This window comes from Halictus rubicundus, chromosome 1 (assembly GCF_050948215.1).
Source record: "Halictus rubicundus isolate RS-2024b chromosome 1, iyHalRubi1_principal, whole genome shotgun sequence".
NCBI classification, from domain to species: domain Eukaryota; kingdom Metazoa; phylum Arthropoda; class Insecta; order Hymenoptera; family Halictidae; genus Halictus; species Halictus rubicundus.
The window spans coordinates 30,051,460-30,074,965 of record NC_135149.1 but is presented as its reverse complement, the minus strand read 5'-3'; the positions used below and the strand labels follow the sequence as shown (position 1 = coordinate 30,074,965).

General features: G+C 39.2%; 1 protein-coding gene across 2 annotated transcripts in view; it reads right to left on the bottom strand.

Moving 5' to 3' along the window:
* Positions 1–23,506, bottom strand: part of Arl4 (ADP ribosylation factor-like 4) — a 97,560-nt gene that overhangs the window by 45,843 nt on the left and 28,211 nt on the right. The window contains exon 1 of one of the 2 annotated variants that reach the window (XM_076800220.1): positions 13,020–13,077. The exons of the other annotated variant lie outside the window; for it this stretch is intronic. The gene's annotated coding sequence lies outside the window, so the exon portion shown is untranslated. Of the gene's footprint in view, positions 1–13,019; positions 13,078–23,506 lie in introns of those variants that run through there. 2 annotated transcript variants of the gene reach the window in all.

Below are 23,506 nucleotides of genomic sequence, written 5' to 3'. Positions count from 1 at the left end.
CATGAAACGTGATAGTACAACCTATTTTTCAATTAAATGATAAAGATTAGGTACTAAATATTACAAAGTGAATAGGATAAACAAAACACAGCAGCTTATTTTCGTTAATATTAACAATTTACGGAATATTTATCGAAAATAGGCATTGAAGACATTTCCCTAGCATTTGTGTGCTATCAACCGTTTCTGATGAAACGTGCAAAACTGTAAACATTGCTTCAAATCCTTATTTTTGTAAAATATTGTATATATTGTTAATATTATTTGACATAAACTGTTGTATTTTGTTTATCACATTCACCATATAATTTTTATTGCACAAGCTTTATCATTCAATTGAAAAATAGGTTGTATTGTTGTATTATCACAGAATGCACAAAATGCATAGAATGCACAAATTGGACAGAATGCACAGAACGCACAAAATGCACAATTTGCACAGTATGCACAGAATGAACAGAATGCACAAAATGTTATCTAACTTAAACTGTTATGTTTTGTTTATCACATTCACCATGTAATTATTATTGCACAAGCTTTATCATTCAATTGAAAAATAGGTTGTATTATTGTATTATCACAGAATGCACAGAATGCACGAATTGGACAGAATGCACAGAACGCACAAAATGCACAATTTGCACAGTATGCACAGAATGCACAAAATGTTATGTACCTTAAACTGTTATGTTTTGTTTATCACATTCACCATATAATTATTATTGCACAAGCTTAATCATTCAATTGAAAAATAGGTTGTATTGTTGTATTATCACAGATTGCACAAAATGAATAGAATGTACAGAACGCACAAAATGCACAATTTGCACAGTATGCACAGAATATTATCTAACTTAAACTGTTATGTTTTGTTTATCACATTCACCATGTAATTATTATTGCACAAGCTTTATCATTCAATTGAAAAATAGGTAGTATTATTGTATTATCACAGAATGCACAAAATGCATAGAATGCACAGAATGCATAGAATGCACAGAATGCACAGAATGCACAGAATGCACAGAATGCACAAAATGCATAAAATGCACAAATTTCACAAAATGCACAAATTGCACAAAATGCATAAAATGCACAAATTTCACAAAATGCACAAATTGCACAAAATGAACAGAATTTACAAATTGCGCAGAATGCACAGAATGTACAAAATGTTAACATAAACTGTTATGTTATGTTTTATGTAAAACTATCAAAGTGTGTCGACACTTTTGCTCGTCGCTGTACAAAATTGAAAATTGTATGCTAAAATTAGGGAAAATTGGTCACCGAAGTATTTCAGAACGACAGATTTTTATACAGAATAAACAAAATTTTCTGGACCGCAACAAGCTGGAATTGACTAGAAATTGATTTCCGTTCTCAATACAAAAGAATAAAAGTAATATAATAAGCTAATAAAACAGTAATATAATAGTGACAAAATTTTTATTTTTAACTAATATAATAGGCCTTTTAAATTTTCCCCATGCACTGTTCTGCATTCCACTCACTCACTTTCCCCGCAAATGCGCCAAATCCACAGTCTACTTATTACACCTTCATTTGAATTTATTATTTGAACAAACGAGAGTCTTGTAAAAGTCAGAGCCTGACAGAAGAATTAGCATAGTTTTCAGCGAGCCAGTCGGATAATAATAAATTCTTCGCGGAAGCATAATCGTTCGATTTAGTGAACAGAGAAGGAGTACAAGGTTTACAAAAGATGAGATACATAATTTCATTCTTAATTTCGTCGGTTAGCTCGAGGAAGCTCGGCCACCGGCCGTTGTCCCGGTGCATTCTGCACCGATGCGCTCGCGCCACGGAATAATTGCAGTTTCCGTGTGCGTCTTACGCATTCGTGATTATTATTTTTCCGGTGAACTGGTCCCGTTCCCGTTATACCCGGCAGTGTGCACTGCCAGCGAACACGGGAACGTTTCCGTCCGAAAGTATCCTCTTGCAATTAAAATGTCCGAAATCGTGACAGCACGTCGACGAAGAATGAAAAAAGAATCTTGCCGTTGCCAAAATAAAGATAACAAAGATTTCCCGTCGTCGGACAAAGACGAAAACATTTGCCGTTGTCGGACAGGGTGGATCCTTTCACGCGAAATCTCGCGAGTCGAACGGGAATTCGCCGAAGAATTTTAATAAGCTCGTAATTACACCTATACGCGCTGCAAGAGATTGCAGAAATATTTTTAGCGATGTATCTTTAGCGGTGATTAGAAAATGAGGATACTTCTTCCAGCGGCGCGATCATAATTGGAGCAGAACACGCGTTTAATTGTTAGACCTGCGACGATAATTGGACCACGTTCCAGCGAGGCTTTTATTGTTATTAACTGGACCGAAACTGTTCGTGCACTTGTAGATCGTGAACATTTCAGGAAACCGATAAGACTAAAAATTTTGTGGCAATACTGTTTTTATAGACACGTCTTCGTTAGTTTTACATTGCCTGAATCTATTTGTGAAAACTTGTGTTTCGTGTGGAAGAGTTGGGCCGGGTATTGTGTGCACTTTTTAAGGCTCAGAGTGCATGAAGTACGTGAATGTATATTTCATAAGGAGTACCAAGACTGCATTGCAGGGTATGCACTTTTTAAACGTTCAAAAGCATGGAATATACAGATCTATGTTGAGTATGGGACACCAGGACTTATGTATTGTTTGCACTTTTTAAACATCGGAGTGCATAGATTACGCAGAGTGCATAGAATATACAAAATGCACAGTATGCACAAAATGCACAATATGCATAGAATGCACAGTGTGCACAAAATGCACAGAATGCACAGAATGCACAAAATGCACAGAATGCACAAATTGCACAAAATGCTCAGAATGCACAAAATTGCACACAATGCACAAAATGTACAAAATTCACAGAATGCACAAATTGCACAGTATGTACAAAATGCACAAAATGCATAGAATGCACAGAATGCACAAAATACACAGAATGCACAAAATACACAAAATACACAGAATGCACAAAATACACAAAATGCACAGAATGCACAAAATGCACAAAATACACAAAATACACAAAATACAAAGAATGCACAAAATGGTTAGAATGAACAGAATACATAGGATTCATAGAAATCACAGAATGCACAAATTGCACACAATGCACAGAATGCACAAATTGCACGGAATGCACAAATTGCACGGAATGCACAAATTGCACAGTATGTACAAAATGCACAAAATGCATAGAATGCATAGAATGCATAGAATGCATAGAATGCACAGAATGCACAAAATTCACAAAATGCACAGAATGCACAAAATACACAAAATACACAAAATACACAGAATGCACAAAATGGTTAGAATGGACAGAATGCATACGATTCATAGAATGCACAAATTGCACACATTGCACACATTGCACAGAATGCACAAAATGTACAAAATGCACAAAATGTACAAAATGCACAGAATGCACAAATTGCACAAATTGCACAAATTGCACAGAATGCACAGATTGCACAGAATGCACAGAATGAGCATAATGCACAGAATGAGCAGAATGCACAGAATGAGCAGAATGCACAGAATGAGCAGAATGCACAGAATGAGCAGAATGCACAGAATGAGCAGAATGCACAGAATGAACAGAATGCTCAGAATGAACAGAATGCTCAGAATGAACAGAATGCTCAGAATGAACAGAATGAACAGAATGAACAGAATGAACAGAATGAACAGAATGTTCAGAATGCACAGAGTGCACAGAATGAACGGAATGCACAGAATGAACAGAACGCTCAGAATGCACATATTGCATAGAATGCATAGAATGTACAGAATGCACATATTGCATAGAATGCACAGAATGCACATATTGCATAGAATGCACAGAATGCACAGAATGAATAGTATGCACAAAATGCACAGAATGCACAAAATGCACAGAATGCACAAAATGCACAGAATGCACAAAATGCGCAAAATACACAGAGTGCACAGAATGCACAAATGGAAGATTGTTAGCATTCGCGCCAGAATTATAGCGTTTTTAACGTTTTAATAAGTTAGTAAGAGAATCCGCGGGGCGTGCAGCCTAATAACGATAATTAAAGGGCACAAAGTAACCGTTCCTTTGTGCTTTGCTAAAAATCATTATTCTCGCGAGGAGAACAAACAGAATTTTTTTCAAAGGATGATCCGAGAGACGGTCCGATGGAATCGCGATGGCGGCGCTGGCGAAAGGAGGAACTTCTTTGTCGAGGACTCGCGCGTAATAAGAAGATTACACGCCTCTAAGAAAATCTGCATAACGGCGAGCCCGTTCCTCTTTGTTCGAGGGAGAATGATACGAATCCGAAGACAGTCGTCCGCGAGGATCCCTCGGATACCGGGGACAATCACGCTTTTTTTCGAGGACGGAGGAAATTGCATTCTGCTAATGGACGTTCCACTGAATATGCCAATCGCCCACTAAAATAATAAATAGACTGCGTTTTTTACCAAAATGCGTAGACCGAATGCGAAGTATTATTTTCAACTTTCAACTATTTTCAACTATTTTCAACAAAAAATACTAATAATAAAATACTTCCTCTTCCTTTGAAACCGTTTAATTTTGATTCTCAACATTAACACTAGATTCACGGGACCCGTCAAAATGACGGATTCCAGTATTTTTAATTGGCGAATATTGAGATTGCAAAGATGCATCCATGAGGGATTATTTAACAAATTGATTTCTCTGGGTATATATTATTTAAAAAAATGGCTACTAATTTTAATAGATATATTCATGTTATTTTTATAAAGTGATATAAAATAGTAATTTTTTAGTGTTCCGTTAACCTAGTGTTAATGAAAGCCGATATCTGAATGAATCGAGCCCGATTCAGACATACTGTACAACGTGCACGAATTGGAAACCCGAAGACTATGACTAATGTTCGATCACCGTAATCATACTTTTTCGAAGAAACCGATATCGCTATCGGTCTGCGAGATAACAGAGTGTGTACAACTAGACCGTGAAAGTCTATGGGAATATTTATTGCTCCGACTCTGGAATCGAACGCACCGTTCCTTTTTCCACTGTTAAGTCTTATCAAGTTAAAAGTGCAATAAAACGGTATTAAAATTTTCACGGTGATTATGAATGACCCGATAAGTCTAGAAACTGGAGCACATCTGTTCGAGCAAACGCTTCCCTCGATTCTCAGAAACGTCACTGTCGAGCGCATCGCGTTCAAAACGGAACAAAACAGAGAGAAAAAAACGCATCAAACTGCATCTTCACAGTGCACAGCACTGAAATGCAGGCAACAAATGCATAAAATCCATAGTCTACTTGCTGTCGGGGGGGAAAAAAATAGGAAACGACGACGCGGAATCGAGAGCAGAACGGGGCCGGTCGATGCAACACGGGGAAAAAGTTATGCAGAATGCGATCGAGTCGATTGCATCGATGCATTTGGATGAGGATCGAGTTACAGGCGGTCGCTGTTTCTTCGTGGACGGGGCACAGAGACGGAAAGCTCTGGAAAGATGAAAACCCAGGGAAATAATGTCGTCCGGCGAGAATATTCAACGCATCTCTCTCGCAGATGCACCGCGCTGCGCTGCACTGCACTAGCACTGCACAGCCCGGCGCACGGTAGGCGAAAATTGCATTTTCACTAAAATAATAACTTCTAAACCATTAGAGATAATTGAATGAAATTTAATAGGTAAAAAGGTAACATTTATAGCTTCGAATTGGAACAAAAATCAATTTGAATTTACACGGTGTTTATTAATTACACAGGTATTGATATGCCTGTTCTTCTGCGTTAATATTCCTGAAGTAAATCTGTAATTTCTGGTAGATTTGTTGCAAGTTGTCGCAAATAAATTTTTTCTTGAGAATTTCTCGAGAAATTTTATAATTGATTATTTCTCATTTTCGAAAATTCTTATGAATCTCATTTATTTTATAATATACAAATTCTTAAATTCTCTGAAATTCTTATTTAAAAGTTTAGAAAAACTGAATACTGAATTGAGTAATGAGTTTCTTGTTGTTATTAAAGAAGAAATATCTAAAAGAAGAGACAAGATTGTTGTATTCCCTTATAAAATATCTGCATAATCCAGAATCTCTGCAAAAAGATACAGAAGATACATTTTTTTATTTAACATCCAAGGCAGATATGTATAAAATGGCAAAACAAATTCTAAGCAGACTTTTTGGAAAATATAACGATGATTCTTATGAAAATAGTGAAAAACTTTCAGATTCTCAGAATGAGGAACTATCACTGGGAAAACAGTTAGAATTAGAAATTGCAGACAGCCTTCAAGAATTTAGTGTCAAGAGTTTAACGGCAGAAGAAAATAAATTCCGGACTCTAACAAAGGAATTCCAAATTTTTGAGTCCACTGGAAAAAGGGACACCCAATCTTCGGCAACTTTTGGATGTTCTGTATACGATAAAGCCAACATCCGCACAAGATGAAAGAAATCTACTACAGATTTTGTTACAAAAAAAAATAAAGAAGTAGATTGTCTGATTTTACATTAGACGCATTATGCTTCTTAAGAAGTCATTTCAAAATAAAAGCGTAATGTTTCACTTTATGAAAGTTTGGTAAAAGTTTCGCAATATATGATAATTCCCAACACATATCTCGAGAATTATCAAGAAATATAGTCTTATTTCTCATTTCTCGAGAAATGAAAAATGTTGAGGAATCAGGAACACTAATCATAGTTTATCGCAGTATAGTCGGTGCGAGGTTCTATTAGGTTCCGGCTGAGATGTGCGTGTTTATAGTTCAAATTCCGGCGAAAAACTTGTGCTCACTTGAAAAACTATAATTTTTAAAATGTAGTAGCAATTACTTGTTTTAACATCGTTTTAAATCCTAGAAGATGTAAGCTTTCGTATTGTCTAAACCCAACTCAGCTATTTCTAATAGTTTTCTTTTAAATTGCACTTGAATATTGGAAAAATCATGCGAAAGGAGACAATTTCTTCATTTTTTCCCTCGAACTTTGCCTCCTGTGGGTCGTAGGAGGGGACAAAAAATTTTTATTTTGGATTTGCTTCTTTTAGAACGTTCTCACAACATCCCCATCACTCATTTTTTGGCGCGTCGCAGCGTTTGAAACGCGCGGCGGAAACAAAAACGGGAAACAACCGAGACGAGGAGAAAGACAGAAAAGGGAGGGGGGGAAAAAAATAAAAATGCCAAAGGAGGCTTTCACTTCACGGCCGATGAACAGACGGAGGCGTCTCGAGGGCTTTTCGTTTCGATTCCGCGGTCCCGCGAGGTTTTAATGACCTCTGAAAAATCCGCGGGAACGAGCGCACCGCTTCGTTACTATTAACGGACGCCAATTAAACGCCAATTAATCGAACGGCCCCCTGCTCCGAGCTGCGTGCGGAATTTCATCAACTCCCCGCGGAGGCGAACCCGTTTTTTTTTTCCACCGAGTCTGAGAACCCGAGTCTCTTAAGCTCGGGGAAATTAGAATTTCCAATCAGGTCTTCGAATTGTGTGCACTCCGACGCGGAAAAGTTCGTTGCACTTTCATAATCGAGATTTTTTAATCCCCTGTCTCCGGGACGATCGGATCTTGCAATTATTTTTCAGAATTGATTTCCAAGTTGAATAAATCGATTTGACTTTACACAATTTTTAGTCTACTAGTTGACAACCAGATTCTGGATTTAGTGAATTTTTTAGCTGTTTATTTATGTGAATATAGTGAATTCGTGGCTGCCTATTTAATATTTGACAACTGCCTCGCTATTTATGACTTTCCAGACTTTCCACAGTTCTCCAAAACGGTTTGAGAGCTTTTATGCAAATCCCCTCGACAGTGGGAGTATTAAATATTTCGCTATGATTCGTTGATACGACACTTCCGGTTTGCCTCGCGGACACAGTACAATATCCTGCACACTGGTAAACAAACTGAAGGAAAGACGTGGAAGAAAGTGTTCCGTTCGAAGAAAGATACTCGTTACTCCGGGGAAAGAAAGGAGTCGATCGTAGAACGCAAGCCGGCGATGGAAAGGAGAGAATAGGCGGAAGTAATTAATCTAGAGCCCCATCTAGCCGGGAGTCTAGATCGAGGCTAGGTCCACTCGAACCCCCTATTCAGACGAACGAGACGAATAAAATGAAAAACAAACGAAAAGATACTCAATTATTCCGTGAATGAAAGAATCGAGCTGCGTAGAATACAAGGTAACGATGAAAGGCGGAGAATAGGCGGAAGTAATTAATCTAGAGCCCTCTGTAGTACGATCTTGCTTGGAGACCATTGTGTGCTCGTGTGCTATAATCTAAGTACCAAAACAAAACCGATAACGAGGAGACGAGACGAAGTCGAAGACATTCAATTACGTCAGCCGACGATGAAAAATGATGATTCGATTAGAAATTAATTTGTACGACAAATCTCTTCTGTGGTCCAGCTCGAAGACTATTACAAAGTTAGCCGAGTGCCAGATATAAATAAGATATGTAGAGAAAATGAAAGAGCAATGCGAGAGAGGAACGTGCATTTTCTGTGAACGAAAGAACCAACTATGAAAAAACGTAACGATGAAAATCGGAGAAATGTCGCGCGAGTAATTGATCTAGAATCCTCTCTTCCAAAGCCTAGATCAAGGCAAAGGCTACTTCGAAGCCGACAGAGTGCCCGGGGAATAAGAAAACAAAAGAGCAATTCAAGAAAAGAACGTGCATTTTCTGTGGACCAGAGAACCAACTATGAAACACAGCTTAACGTCGAAAATCGAAGAACTGTCGCACGAGTAATAAATCTAGAATCCTCTTTTCTGAAGTCTAGCCTAAGGGAAGGTCCACTCTAAGACCAACTGAGCTCCGGAACAGAAATAAGAAAAATAAAGAAAATGGAAGATCGTTTCAAGAAAAGAACGGATATCTTCTATCAATAAAAGAACCAACTATGAAACAAGGGATAACAAATAACAGTTATTCTAAAATTTTCTACGATAAAAATCATTGATAACAAGTTGAGTGTTATTGAAATTTAAGATAATCTACACAAAATATAAAGAAAAAAAGTCGATGAAGAAAATGAAAAGAAAATATCGATTTTTATACTTTTTCGTTACAAATAACAGTTATTAGTGGACAAAAAATTGGATCCTCCTCGACAACTGTTATCGATGAAGAAAAACTGTTTCGATTGCTCAAAGCAGTTATCGATGAGAGACGTTTGTTTCGGTCGCTCATAACAGTTATCAATGACAGAAGTTCGTTTCGATCACTCATAACAATTATCAATGAGAGAAGTTTGTTTCGATTGCTCATAACAGTTATCAACGAGAGAAGTTTGTTTCGAACACTGATAACAGTTATCATTGCGAGAAGTTCATTTCGATCGCTCGTAACAGTTAGCAATGAGAGAAATTAATTTATTTTGATCGCTCATAACAGTTACCGGTGAGAGAAGTTCGTTTCGATCACTGATAACAGTTACCAATGAGATGTTTGTTTCGATCACTCATAACAGTTATCAATGACAGAAGTTCATTTCGAACGCTCATAACAGTTATCAATGAGTGAAGGTAATTTCGATCGCTCATAACAGTTATCAATGAGAGAGGTGCATTTCGATTGCCCATCACAGTTATTAATGAGACAAGATCATTTCGATCGCTCATAACAGTTACCAATGAGATGTTTGTTTCGATCATTCATACAGTTATCAATGAGAGAAGCTCATTTCTGTCGCTCATAACAGTTATCAATGAGAGAAATTTATTTTAATCGCTCATAACAGTTATCAATGAAAGAAGTACATTTCGATCGCTCATAACAGTTATCAATGAGTGAAGCTCATTTCTGTCGCTCATAACAGTTATCAATGAGATAAATTTATTTTGATCGCTCATAACTGTTATCAATGAAAGAAGTTCATTTCGATCGCTCATAACAGTTATCAATCAGAGAAATTTATTTTGTTCGCTCATAACAGTTATCAATGAAAGAAGTTCATTTCGATCGCTCATAACAGTTATCAGTGTGAGAAGTTCAATTCGATCGCTCATAACAGTTATCAGTGTGAGAAGTTCAATTCGATCGCTCATAATAGTTATCAGTGAGAGAAGTTCGTTTCGGTCACTCATAACAGTTATCAATGAGAAAAGTTTGTTTCGATCACTGATAACGGTTATCAATGGAAGAAGTTCATTTCTGTCGCTCATAACAGTTATCAATGAGAGAAATTTATTTGAATCGTTCATAACAGTTATCAATGAAAGAAGTTCATTTCGATCGCTCATAACAGTTATCAATCAGAGAAATTTATTTTGATCGCTCATAACAGTTATCAATGAAAGAAGTTCATTTTCTGTCGCTCATAACAGTTATCAATGTGAGAAATTTATTTTAATCGTTCATAACAGTTATCAATGAAAGAAGTTCATTTCGATCGCTCATAACAGTTATCAGTGTGAGAAGTTCATTTCGATCGCTCATAACAGTTATCAGTGAGAGAAGTTCATTTCGATCGCTCATAACAGTTATCAATGAGACAGGTTCATTTCGATCGCCCATCACAGTTATCAATGAGACAAGTTCGTTTCGATCGCCCATCACAGTTATCAATGAGAGAAATTTATTTTGATCGCTCATAACAGTTATCAATGAGAGAAGTTCATCCACTTTTCTGAAGTCTAGCTCAAGAAAATGCCCCCTCGGAAATTGGACACTCCTGGAAATAAATAAGCATAATAAAGAAAATGAAAGAACGTTCCAAGAAATGAACGTAACATCTTCTATCAATAAAGGAACCAACTATGAAACAAAACTTAAGACAGGCCGGCTTTTTTAAAATAGTTAGGGCAGCTACTGGACGCTAGATTGAACCTTCCTCTTTCGAACGAGCCCTTTCCCAGCGAAAAATACTCTAACACAAGGACGAAAAGTTGATGCGCGTGAAACCATTTTTCGCCAATTTTTGTCGGTAACGTGGTCGCTCTACCTTATCGCGAATCTACGGAGTCTGAAAATCGAAGTGCTGCCTGATCTGACCTCCGAAAATGAGAAAAAGAATCCCGCCGGAGGGAAAGATCGAGGCAAAAGAAGGCGCTCGATCGTTGATCCGAGGAATCGCGGAAACCGTGTGGACACTGACATTGGAAAAGGAGAGAACAGGCGGAAGTAATTAATCTAGTGGCAGGTCTTGCGACTGGAGAGACTAGGTCCAGTCCAGGTTCACTCGAGGTCTAGTCTAGATAGTCGAGTCAAGGTCTAGGTCTGGTCTAGACAGGCCGCACAGAGGAGCATTTTCTCGAGCGGGCAGATCCATATATCGGATCGGGTCGGCACCGAGATCGGAGAAGTTGACACGGAAAACGGGGCATCATCGTCCGAGACAAAAAGAAGCAGAAGACGATCGAAGTTCTGTTCCAGCGAACACTCTTCACCCGGAGAACTCGTGACGCAGTGAACCGGGATGATGCTCGATAACATACCGTTACACTGATGTAACATACCTGTCGGCCCGTAAACTTACCTCGACACACACACGCACACACATACAGAAGAGACAGAGTTAACGACGACAAAGACAACGAAGGTGCGCGCACACCGTTTGGTGAACGATCGACCGCAATTAACGCGGGAAGAGATTTTTTCTTTTCATTTCTTTTTTTTTTTCTTTTTAATTTATACTGCGCACCTTCGCCGTGTAGATTCTCCAGGAACGACAAGTGGAATTAATCTGTTAACCGGATGATGATTCCTCGAGCATGAACCGAGACCGAACCGGAATATTATCGTAACTATTTCGCTTGGATAACCCGGCGATGGCAAATATTTGAATTATTGCTGCGATTTAGGTTTGAAGTTGCGCGAGCCTGGAATATTATCTTGGGATCTAGCTGTAATAAAGCGGTGACGATAAGAGGTCCAGGGACGCTTCGAATTCAACTTTTGATTAGCGCACTTGTATCGATACGACGATTTTTATTAAATAGTATTATTAGAAAGGGTCTTTTGCGTAAAACCAAAAATTGTTATAGATTATAACTAGAAATAGTATAAGTAGATACTGTGACATGCGATAATTATTACCTGATTCTTTTCTACGAGTTGTGCAACATGGAGGATATTTATAGAGAATATTATACAGCAACTATTTACGATCTTACAGCAATAAAGTAGTAATAACGAGAGGTCGGGTGCAGCTTCAACTTTAATTTTCACTCGTATTGACGAGCAGACTTGCACCTATGCGACGATATCACTGAAACGATCGGGCGCTACGAGATGCGAGAATAATTGCCTCGTTTCCTCATTGAACTTGCGCAAGGCAGGAATATTATTATGTTACGATCTCGCAGTAATAAAGCGATAAAGCGTAGAAATTATCGACCGAATAAACGAGGAAGCGGGAGATCAGGAAAAACTTCAAATGCAACTAGCTTCACCGGTACGATGATTTTGTTTAATTAATCTGACTCCGTGGCAAGTAAAAACGATCGCCTCATTTCCTTTGAAGTCGAACAAGGAATATTACTTTAATACTTTCCAGTAAGGTAGCAGCAAAGTATCACCGATTCAATAAACAAGGAAATAAGAGGTCGGTGGGGCTTCGAATGTAACCAATCCTGATTAAAAAATCGCGTTACCCATCGACGCAGTGATTTTGCTCGAATAACCTGTCGCTGTAAACTACAAGAATTATCGCCTCATTTTCTTCGTGCGGTTACGCAAGTCAGGAATACGACTGTACAAAGATCTCGCAATATTAAAGCAGGGAAGTGAAAGAACTGTTGATCGATCGAACGAGGAAGAGGTCAGGAAAATCCTCAACCAAGATAAATTTATCGTTGCCGACCGACGGATTGCAATTTTCCAAGAAAATAAATTTATGCAGGAAACGGGGCTGGAGAGACGATAACATCCGCAAAATATTGCACAATTTTCTTTTCTTTTTAGAAAGTCGCAGGATCGCCCGAGGTTCGAGACACGCAGTGGTGGTTTCGTTAAGGGCCAAGGGTAGTCACGTTACTTTTGCAAGGGCCCTTAGAATCCACAGAAATTGTTTGTCCAATTCCATTTCTTATTGGTAACAAAAAAAAATTAATTTAGAATAATAAGAAAGAAAATAAGGAATTATAGAATAAAGTATATTCTTAACTTAAAAATATAGTATATTCTTTAACACTTTGACTGCCACACTAGAAACCTCAAATATTCCATAAGATCAAAGTAAGTTATTTAATGGAAGAAAAATTGATAAAAATTAAATGTATGACATTGAGTAGTCCTCCAATTTTCTTGCATTTTACAGATCCTAATTACATTTGGTACAATGAATATATTAACGTAGAAATTCATTTAAAAATCTGGACAAATAATTCCGTCACCCACATATGGGTGTCATGGCAGTCAACGTGTTAAAAATTGCAAAAGGGAACTCTTCGAGGTATGAGAATTTAGTATTACAATACTTATGGGCACTCTCGTGCACAGAAAGCTGCAGTTTGTTAATAAAATTCAGCTCTGACAGTCTGCCAACCAATATTAGTCCTCAGTGGTCCAAAGTGTACCTTTTCTTTCATTTCTATATTATATATTAGGGGTAGCCATAAGTAATCAATTATTTGCAAAGAATTTGTTTTGCCTTCAGTTCTGTACCGATCGTTCAAACACATATTCTTTTATAGTTTTCGGTAAAGCGGCCCGTGTTCAAAATATTCTAACAATTTTTTTTACAACGCTGTAATAAAATGGCGGCGACCGTACCTTCCGAGGATCCTATTCGTCATTGCATACTTTTCATTTTCATGCGGGATTTAATGTAACAACAAAGAAAATTTGCGATGTTCATGGAGATGTATTGAAGGTCAACGAGTGTCAACGTTGATTCAGAAGGTTTGCTGCTGGTGATATACGTACAGTACAGTACAGTTATGTGTGTTTCATTCATTTTATTTGAAAAAAAAAATCTTGGCCAATCGAGTACAATGGGCTTACGAATGGTATTGGATGAAACAGTCTTTTTCAGTACACAATGTAACCTTACACTTAGTGCATGCCCATCTCACCCTCGTATGACTATCGTTTCTACACTATACTGACTGTATTCTAGGTACAGTATTCTAGACTATACTAGTGTTACTAGACTACTCAGTATTCTAGACTATACTGAAACGCAGTATACCGGACTGTAGAATCAAAATATGTGCGAATATCTCATTCATGGTTGGTAAAAAAGAGATAACCATTAGTAATACAGCTTTCTACATGTTTAGTGAGTACTCGTAAGCGATGGACAAAACATCTAGTCAATCTTAGATGGCGCTGGAAGCAAACAAATATAATCTTGTTATCCTGTGCTCGAGCGAGTACAATGGGCGCTAACGGGTTAAGCAATACAAACCTGAATTTACTACAAAGTTTGTTTTAGATTTCAAAATAATCGACTACTTACGGGTCCCCCTAATATTACCAAATATCCGCATAATCTCGTCAGCTCGAACGAGCCTTTTCCCAGCGAAAACTATTCGCCAATTTTTGTCGGTAACCTGGTCGCTCTACCTTATCGGGAATCCACGGAGTCTTGGCTGTTAACCCTTAAGGGGGCCGGCATGGTTTGAAATCCATATACGTATGCAAGGGTCAAAACCTTTTCAAACTACCGCTTCAATATTGCAACGAGCAGTTTAGAAGTGGTCAATTGTGTTTCCTCAAAGTCCAATCTACGTCTGTATGGAGCCCAAATTGCGAATTTCTACCTCATCGTAGAGTAATTTGTGATATTCGGCAGAAAATTCGAATTCTGAAGCAAGTATGGCGTCACAAGATGGCTACCGCTGAGAGATTCTCCTAATTTCGAGAGATTTAGTGTTCGTATCGAAAAAAAGGCTCCATACAGACGTAGCAAAGACATGTACAAACACGGTGGTATGCATTTGTAATTGATTACTTACTTATTTAAGACGTAAAATGTCTAGAAAAAAAGGCACAGCGTAATATAGCGTGACAGTCAAGGCCAAACGCCTGCCGGCCCCCGTTAAATGCATGAGTGGGGTCCGCAAAGGACCCCAGTGTCGGATTTTGTGTTAACACTTTTAGCCGCGCCATCTGTGAACTGATAGTTCAGCTATTTGCTTCTGTCAATATTTAGGTTATGTTTAATGTGTTTACAGAAATAAATTGTTGCCGTGATCGAAGTTAGCAAGGAATTAGGGAAGTGGGGTCCTCAATGGACCCCATGTGTGCATTCATGTTCCTAATATTTAGTTTACCTACGCACTTGAGGTTTAAATGCGATCGTTTTTCGCGCTCTATATTTTCAGCGGATGGAGAAACGGCGTTTATGCTCCCTGCGTTTATGTCGTTAGACAATATGAGCCGGTGGAATGCGGTTTTCTACCGTGATCTTTCTTTTTTTCTTCTTTCTCGTTCGGGAACGCCCATCCGCGGAATGAAAATCGTGCGCCCGTGGAAAATTACGTGAAATCGTGACACGCTCGGTTTTCACGCATGCATGCGCGTAATGAACTGGGTAAATGGGACATAAGCCACCGGGGGAGGATGCAACGTGTCTTTCCGAACGTTTAACGGCCGAGGAAAGCGGGTCGTTCCTGCGCCGCGGCGGCTTATCGGTTAATCCATCGCTCAATCATCCTGTTAAATACCTCGTACAAGAAACGGGGCAACGATTGCCCAACCAATTACAATGTCGTTCCGAGGCTTTTACAGATACACGAGGAATCTTTGAAATGCGCCCCGCCGGTGTTCTAAACGCTACTGTAACTGCCAGGATTCGCTCGACCGCGACAGTTCTTCTCGAGGGAGCAATTAGAATCGTTCATCGAGGTCTCCATCAAGGTCTCCCGGATCGTTTAAACGAGCAGACTCTGCGACACGTCGGAGCCGATGATCTTTTCGCCGAGTTCTCGGATTAGTAGGATCCTCTGCTAAACTCTGCCGAGAGGTCTTCCGAAGCGTTTCAGATCCCGCTTCTGCATCCAGGGCTTTCATTAAGATCCGTCCAGGTCTCCTGAATCGTTTAAGAACAGACTTTGAAACAAGGACGACGGCGGATTCGCTGAGACGCCGAAGATCTTTCCGAGAAGTTCAGGGATTATTAGGATCCTTCGCTGAGCTCTATCAACGTCTTCCAGAGCATTTCAGGATCTACCCCGCGTCCAGCGCGTTCGCCAATGGCCATCGAGATCTCTGAGATCACTTAAGGATCTGCCACAGCTGTTGGGATCTGACGCGGGATCTGGTAACCTTGATAGTTACCTCAGGTCTTTCCCAGTTATTATTATTAGATAGTTACCCGAGGCCACAAGGGTCAACAAGGACTTCGTAAGATCCTTTCCCTTTGTAAGATCCTAAATAATTTAGGACCGATAGGATATTCGTGGATCCTCCTGCAACCATCACGAAGCAGTTTTATTAGAAATTCCCAAATGGTATCAATTCTATAGAGCTTCGACAAGGTTTCTGAGGACCGGAAGGACATTTGTGAATCCTTTAATAACTATCGCGACCCTCTAGAGACTCTATGGGAACCTCTAGTAATTTATAAACGTTGCCCAAAGCGCCACAAGACTCTATAGATCCTTCAGCAATTTCTAAGAGCAACCAAGGCCCGCATAAGATCTTGTAGTAGTTTCTAAGAACAATGAAGGACTGCATAATATCATCTAGTAGTTTCCAAGGATCATCAAGGAGGACATAAGACCCTCTAGTATCTTCCGAGCATAATCAAGGACGACATAAGACCCTCTAGTATCTTCCGAGCATAACCAAGGACGACATAAGACCCTCTAGTATCTTCCGAGCATAATCAAGGACGACATCCTCTAGTATTTCCCAGAGGCAATCAAGTACTTCTCTAATAGCAACTAAGGACAATCGAGGACTCCAATAATTTCTAACAACAATCAAGGACTTGAGACAATCCTCTTGAACCAATGACTACGATCCTCTAACGTCTTCCAAAGGCAATCATCGATTCCAAAATAAATCCTTTTTAAAGGCGGTGGTCTCGAAGAGGTCCTGAATCCGGCTCCAAGGACAATCAACGCCACCATAAGATCCTCCAGCAGTTTGCTCAGACAACCAAGTGTACTCCAAACGATCAAGGACCCCCATAGGACCTTGCATTAGCACCCAAGGACTTTCACAGAAAACGAATCCGACATTCGACTGACTCCCTTCGAGGAAAGTGTTGCAGGGAATCAATAACTCCCTAAATATTCCAGCAAGCTAATCTCGCCGGAACGATCGCTGACGCGGCTAATCTCCGATCTGCGCTATACTCCTTTCTCGCCTAACAGCGGTCCCGTCAGGGATCGTTAGACGTCTCCTCCGTGTACGTTTGTCCGATTCTCTCGTTAGGTAACAGGAACGATCTGCGGCAAAGACAAAGACGAAGACGAAGACAAAGTCGTCGGGGGGTGCGACCAGCCTAACTATGCATGACCGTGTCACGTGTGAATTTTTACGGGGCGCGACCAGGTTTCTGCGTCAATAAATTGATACGGGGTTACCGGGAGAAGTGAAAGCTGCGCGCCGGCGAGCACCGGCCGAGGCTCCTTTATTATATAAACGCCATGGAACGCCGCGAACAATAAATCGCCGACGCGAGCGAAGCTGCCTTTGCCTCGGCCTCGGGATCGGGATCCACCGTCACGAGCGATTTTGTAATTATCCCCGTGTATCTCGCCGACCGATCGATGATTTCTCGGCCGCGAGACGAAAATTAGCGACTTTCTCGCCGGGACGTTTCCTCACCCCGAGAAAAAAAAAAAGAAAGCACGGTGTCGGACGATTTTTAACGATCGACGATAAATCCCGCCGGTGACACAGAGAGAGATTCGTCAAGTTTTTCCTGGAGAAACTTTCGCAAAAGCGGCCGAATTCGGAGAAACGTTTAATCGCTGGCGAACGATTCTAGCTGCACAATAGGCGAAAATGGCATTTTGGCGCTCTAAAATAATAACTTCTGAACCATTAGAGATAATTGAATGAAATTTAATAGGTAAAAAGGTAACATTTATAGCTTCGAATTGCAACAGAAATCAATTTGAACTTTCACGGTGTTTATTAATTACACAGGTTTTGAACAAATTATAGAATAAGTGGAATTGATATGCCGTTAATATTCCTGAAGTAAATCTGTAATTTCTGGCAGATTTGTTGCAAGTTGTCGCAAATGAATTTTTTTGCATTCTTCGGTCAACTAATCATAGTTTATCGCAGTATAGTCGGTGCAAGGTTCTATTAGGTTCCGGCTGAGATGCGCGTGTTTACAGTTCAAATTCCGGCGAAAAACTAGTGCTCACTTGGAAAAACTATAATTTTCAAAATGTAGTAACAATTGCTTGTTTGAAAATCGTTTGAATCCTAGAAGATGCAAGCTTTCGTACTGTCTAAACCCAACTCGGCTATTCAGTGGGGATCACGCATACGGTACGTGCTTTTGTTAGGAGGTACTCGGACGATGAAAATTTAAAAAACCATATTTTCTGCAATTTGTTGCAAATGAATTTTTTCGCATCGTTCAGTCAACAAATCATAGTTCATCACAGTGTAGTCGTTGCTAGGTTCTATTAGGTTCCGGCTGAGATGCGCGTGTTTACAGTTCAAATTCCGGCGAAAAACTAGTGCTCGCTTGGAAAAACTATAATTTTCAAAATGTAGTAACAATTGCTTGTTTGAAAATCGTTTGAATCCTAGAAGATGCAAGCTTCCGTATTGTCTAAACTCAACTAAGCTATTTCTAATAGTTTTCTTTCAAATTGCACTTGAATATTGGAAAAATCATGCGAAGGGAATTTCACGTTTTTCATTTCTTCCTCGAACTTTGCCTCCTGTGGGTCGTGGAGGGGGGGATAACAAAATTTTTTTCGGATTTGCTTCCTTTGGAATGATCTTAAAACATCCCCATCACTCGTTTATTTTAAAATACCAAAAACTTTTCCATTTTCGAGCACCGAAATCCCACTGTGCGTCGTTCCGCGAACTGTCGCGTCAATAAAGATGTAGAAAGCAACTTCTGCGGATGACACGCGTCTCTTTATCTTATGCGAAGGTTTCACCCGCGACACAAAATTAGCCGTTTAGCCGGCTAATGGACGGCAGAATGTCAAGCGTATCTCGAGGTGTATTGTTACAGAAATGGCTTCCACCTGCACGCAAAGTTGCGGTTAATTTTATTTGCTTTAACACGTTCACGGACAGTAACAATTTCAGTGAGCTGCAAAAATAGACAGGCAATTTTTCTTGAAACTAGTTGTACTGTCCGAAATCTGATGACAGTTGGTCGTTACTTTGAAATGTATATGAATTACAAAAACTTAAGGTTGTATAAAATTAAATGAATAAAAACTTAAGGTTGTATAAAATTAAATGAATAAAAACTTAAGGTTGTATAAAATTAAATGAATAAACACTTAAGGTTGTATAAAATTAAATGAATAAACACTTAAGGTTGTATAAAATTAAATGAATAAAAACTTAAGGTTGTATCAAATTAAATGAATAAAAACTTAAGGTTGTATAAAATTAAATGAATAGAAACTTAAGGTTGTATAAAATTAAATGAATAAAAACTTAAGGTTGTATAAAATTAAATGAATAAAAACTTAAGGTTGTATAAAATTAAATGAATAAAAACTTAAGGTTGTATAAAATTAAATGAATAAAAACTTAAGGTTGTATAAAATTAAATGAATAAAAATTTACTTTACAATTTGAATGCTGTAGCATTCGTGTCATTTTGCATCACTATGAAAACGAATGCTATAGCATTCACGTCCGCGAACGTGTTAAGATGTAAATGTCGGTGCAAATTATAGATTAAATATTGTATTTTCCACGTGCACCCGTGAATATTTTTTCAGCGGTTTTTCCCACGGGGAAAATTAACCGTTGCACAAAGCCTGTCCCGTTGCACTTCCAGCTAATGGACAGGAAAAGGGCTCGCGTATCTCGCGATTTATTGTTACAGAAATGGAGTTCGCTTGTCCCGTTGGAAAGTCGGGCGAGTCCCGCCTGCTTTCCAATTCATCTCTCATCCCGGTTGCGTTCAAACGATAACATAATTACGGCGGCAGAGGACCGACGCGGCCCGGTATTTTCCGGCGCGTTTTACAGCTTCATTAAGGAACGTTCTCTCTCTCTCTCTCTCTCTCTCTCTCTCTCTCTCTCTTTCTCTCTCGCGTTCGTCGCGCGGAACTTTCACCCCGGTTTCGGCGGCCAGCCTTAATTCGGTTATTAGCATACCGAGAGAGCCCAAGCATCGCATGAATCGGCTCCCCCATTACTATGTCGGAACCTTGCCCGCGTCCCAAAGATTCTCCTCTGGCGAATAAACAATGCACCTACGAGCATTGTTCCAGACCCGCCTTTGTTTCTCCACCCTCCACACGGAAACTGCGCGCGCGACGCTGAGAAATCCTGATCACTGATGATCATCATTAACTCCGTGCAGATCCTTTGATCTCGCTTTCCTGTGGTGTCCTCTTTCGATCCTATAAAATTCACCGAAAATCATTTTCACGAAAAAATATTGCCTTTGTGCAGGCTACTTGGTTGGAATTTTTCATAGACTATCCGAGATTGCAAATGTTTTTCCTGGGACGTAGTGTTTTGTGTGTTTTAGTTGTCCATTGTTCGTAGTAGCTGCCTGTGCTCATACTGTGTTTCTCGTTTAGTTTTCTCGTGCGTTTGCGCGAGTTATTAACGCGGATTTTTATGCAGAATAGAAAAAAGAAAAATAAATTTTAGCTCCCGTGGCTTGCAATGAAATATTGAATTAAAATATTTCAAATTAAAATACTGTCCTAACCCCTTAACTTGTACGCTCGAGTGAATTCGAGCGCGCTAAACGGGCCAAACTGTGCACACTCGAGATAATTCGAGCGGCGTTGCATTTTATGCTGCTATAATTTGTCACACTCGAATATAATCGAGAATTGAAAATAACAATGTGAAAGCAAAGAAAAAAGAATCGTTTTATTTATCATTTACATGGGATCGTAAGCTATAACACTTATCTATTCAAGAATAAAACATAGCCTTTTTCCATGGAACAAAAACGCAGTATATCAAAAATTGATTTTTTTTGGCCGATGTTTTTTTCAAAAAAAGTGTGCGTTAAGGGGTTAATCTCAACGACGCGACCGATCGACCACGGCGGAGACGCCCGATTTTCTCGATCCTGTTCTCAAGAATTATGGTTTAATTGCAGCACGACTCCGCGGAACGGTTTTAATTTATCCGTAATTGCGTCCAGAGTATCGCGAAGCTACCGAAAGATCCGCGGTGGACAGATAAAGGGGGAGTAAGCACGATCGTTCTAATTAACGGCGGGACGGTAAATACGGAGAATGTGGAGTCGGTGCAAAAGTAATGGCGTCTTTTTGCGGCGATTCCTTGCAAGGCGAGGTGAAAAAACCCGGCAATAATCTCCCGGAATGATTTGTTCGCCTCGACGGAGAACGTTCTTCTTCGGTAATTCTCTTGCCGAGTCCGAGAATGAGATTCACGGGTTTTCCGTGACACGGGATCGTAAAAAATATCCGCGCCGTCTTGTGCAAATCGAATCGTAAAAATGGCCGGGACACGTACCCGCGAGAATGTTGAATGGCTGGACAAGCTCGCTCGCCTATGAAAATTGATTCGCATGAGCAGAACGATCGCGACAGGTGGCCCTTTGTCCTGGACACGCTGATCTCGTCGATCTTCTTGCCCGAGCACCGAATCCGCCGCTTTCCTACCGGAAACGATAGTGGGGCAATCTCTACCGATAACATTTTCTATAGGCCCGTCGCAGCCCGGTTTTAATCGAGCCGACTCTAAAGCGTTCGCGAGAGATCGACGAACAAAATCCTACTGTTCCGCGATCATCCCCTTCTTCGATAGCAAATTGCCCGAGGACGTTATGAACGCAGGGTGTTCATTTGAAAAGCCGAATATCTCGAAAAGTATGAAAGATATTAAAAAAGTGTACAACACGTGACCAAGGATTTCGAGGGGGAAAGGGTTTTCAAGGTCATTCGAAGGTCAACTTTGATTTTTCAAATGGAAACGTATATTTTTTATTATGGGAACTTATTGTACGTAAAAAGACCAGCAATTTTTGAAGGATACTTTTTTTGTATCCAGTTTCGGAGATATTTAAAAAGAAGGAGAGCGAGTCATACTTATACTGCGAGAAAGTTTGTAATTTCTTTGTAACTATAACAAATTTTCGTGCGAAAAGAAACTTTGATGCAATTTGAACTGGAACACGTTGTAAATGGTAATACAATCAGTAATTTGTTGGAAGGGGTGAATACAATGGAATGAATATTGAGACCAAGAGTGAAGCTCAAGAGATGAAAAAGCAAAAGATGAAGAACAGAAAATAAAATAATCTACATACATGGTGTTCATTTGAAAACTTTTCAGCCGAATATCTCGAAAAGTATGAAAGATATTAAAAAAGTGTAAAACAAATACTGGATAAAAAAAAGTATCCTACGAAAATTGCTGGTCTTTTTACGTACAATTAGATCCCATAATGAAAAATACAGGTTTCCGTTTGAAAAAACAAATTTGACCTTCGAATGACCTTGATAACGCCACCCAAATAAAAAACTGATACTGCCCACCTCTTTCCCCCTCGAAATCCTTGGACACGTATTTTACACTTTTTTTAAAATCTTTCATACTTTTCGGGATATTCGGCTGGAAAGTTTTCAAATGAGCACCAAACGACCTGACCTTTTTTGAGCAATTAGAAGAATTGGTTTACCGAATGACGTGCAGAAAGGATTTTTAAAAAATTGCAATTGCTGGGAATTACAAGCGGAAATGAAAAAGACACTTCCGAAAACTTTTTTATTCGAGCCTGTAATGAAAATTTAAAATATGTATTTTGTAGATCCATGCAGGTTATACACGTGATGAAGATTTCATAATTCACGCAGTTCATGATTTAATACTGGAAATTTTATTCTCTTTACTACTTTAGCAATATTGACACTAAACTTTACTTTACAATTATTGAAATGATAAAGATGCTTTCATGGGAAATGATTAACTATTTCAGTGGAGCAGATATTATAATACGAACTGTGCAAAGTTCGAATAAATTCAATTTTCTCATTTTTATAAATTCATAATGTAATTTTAATCAACATACACCTGTTACTTTTAAGGCTCGGTAGGACTAGGGTTAAGAACACTTGTCAAGTAAATAAACGCACAGTTTCGGAACAGAAAAGATCCGAACGAAGAGGGAACAAGTTTTTTAGCTTTCCCAAATAAATCCCAATTAAATTCTACGTTTCACGTCGAGTTTATTTTCCCCGGTGAATTATAGTCAATGATGAGACTCGGATAAGCATAATCGTAAAAAAAAAGTCGTGAGATAGAAGATTCAAGATTCCCCTGGAGTTCCCGAGCGAAGTGATTTCATTTTTCAGAATTTGAAGAGCCAATTGAGTTGACGAGAACTGTTTTGATAGACCGAATGCGA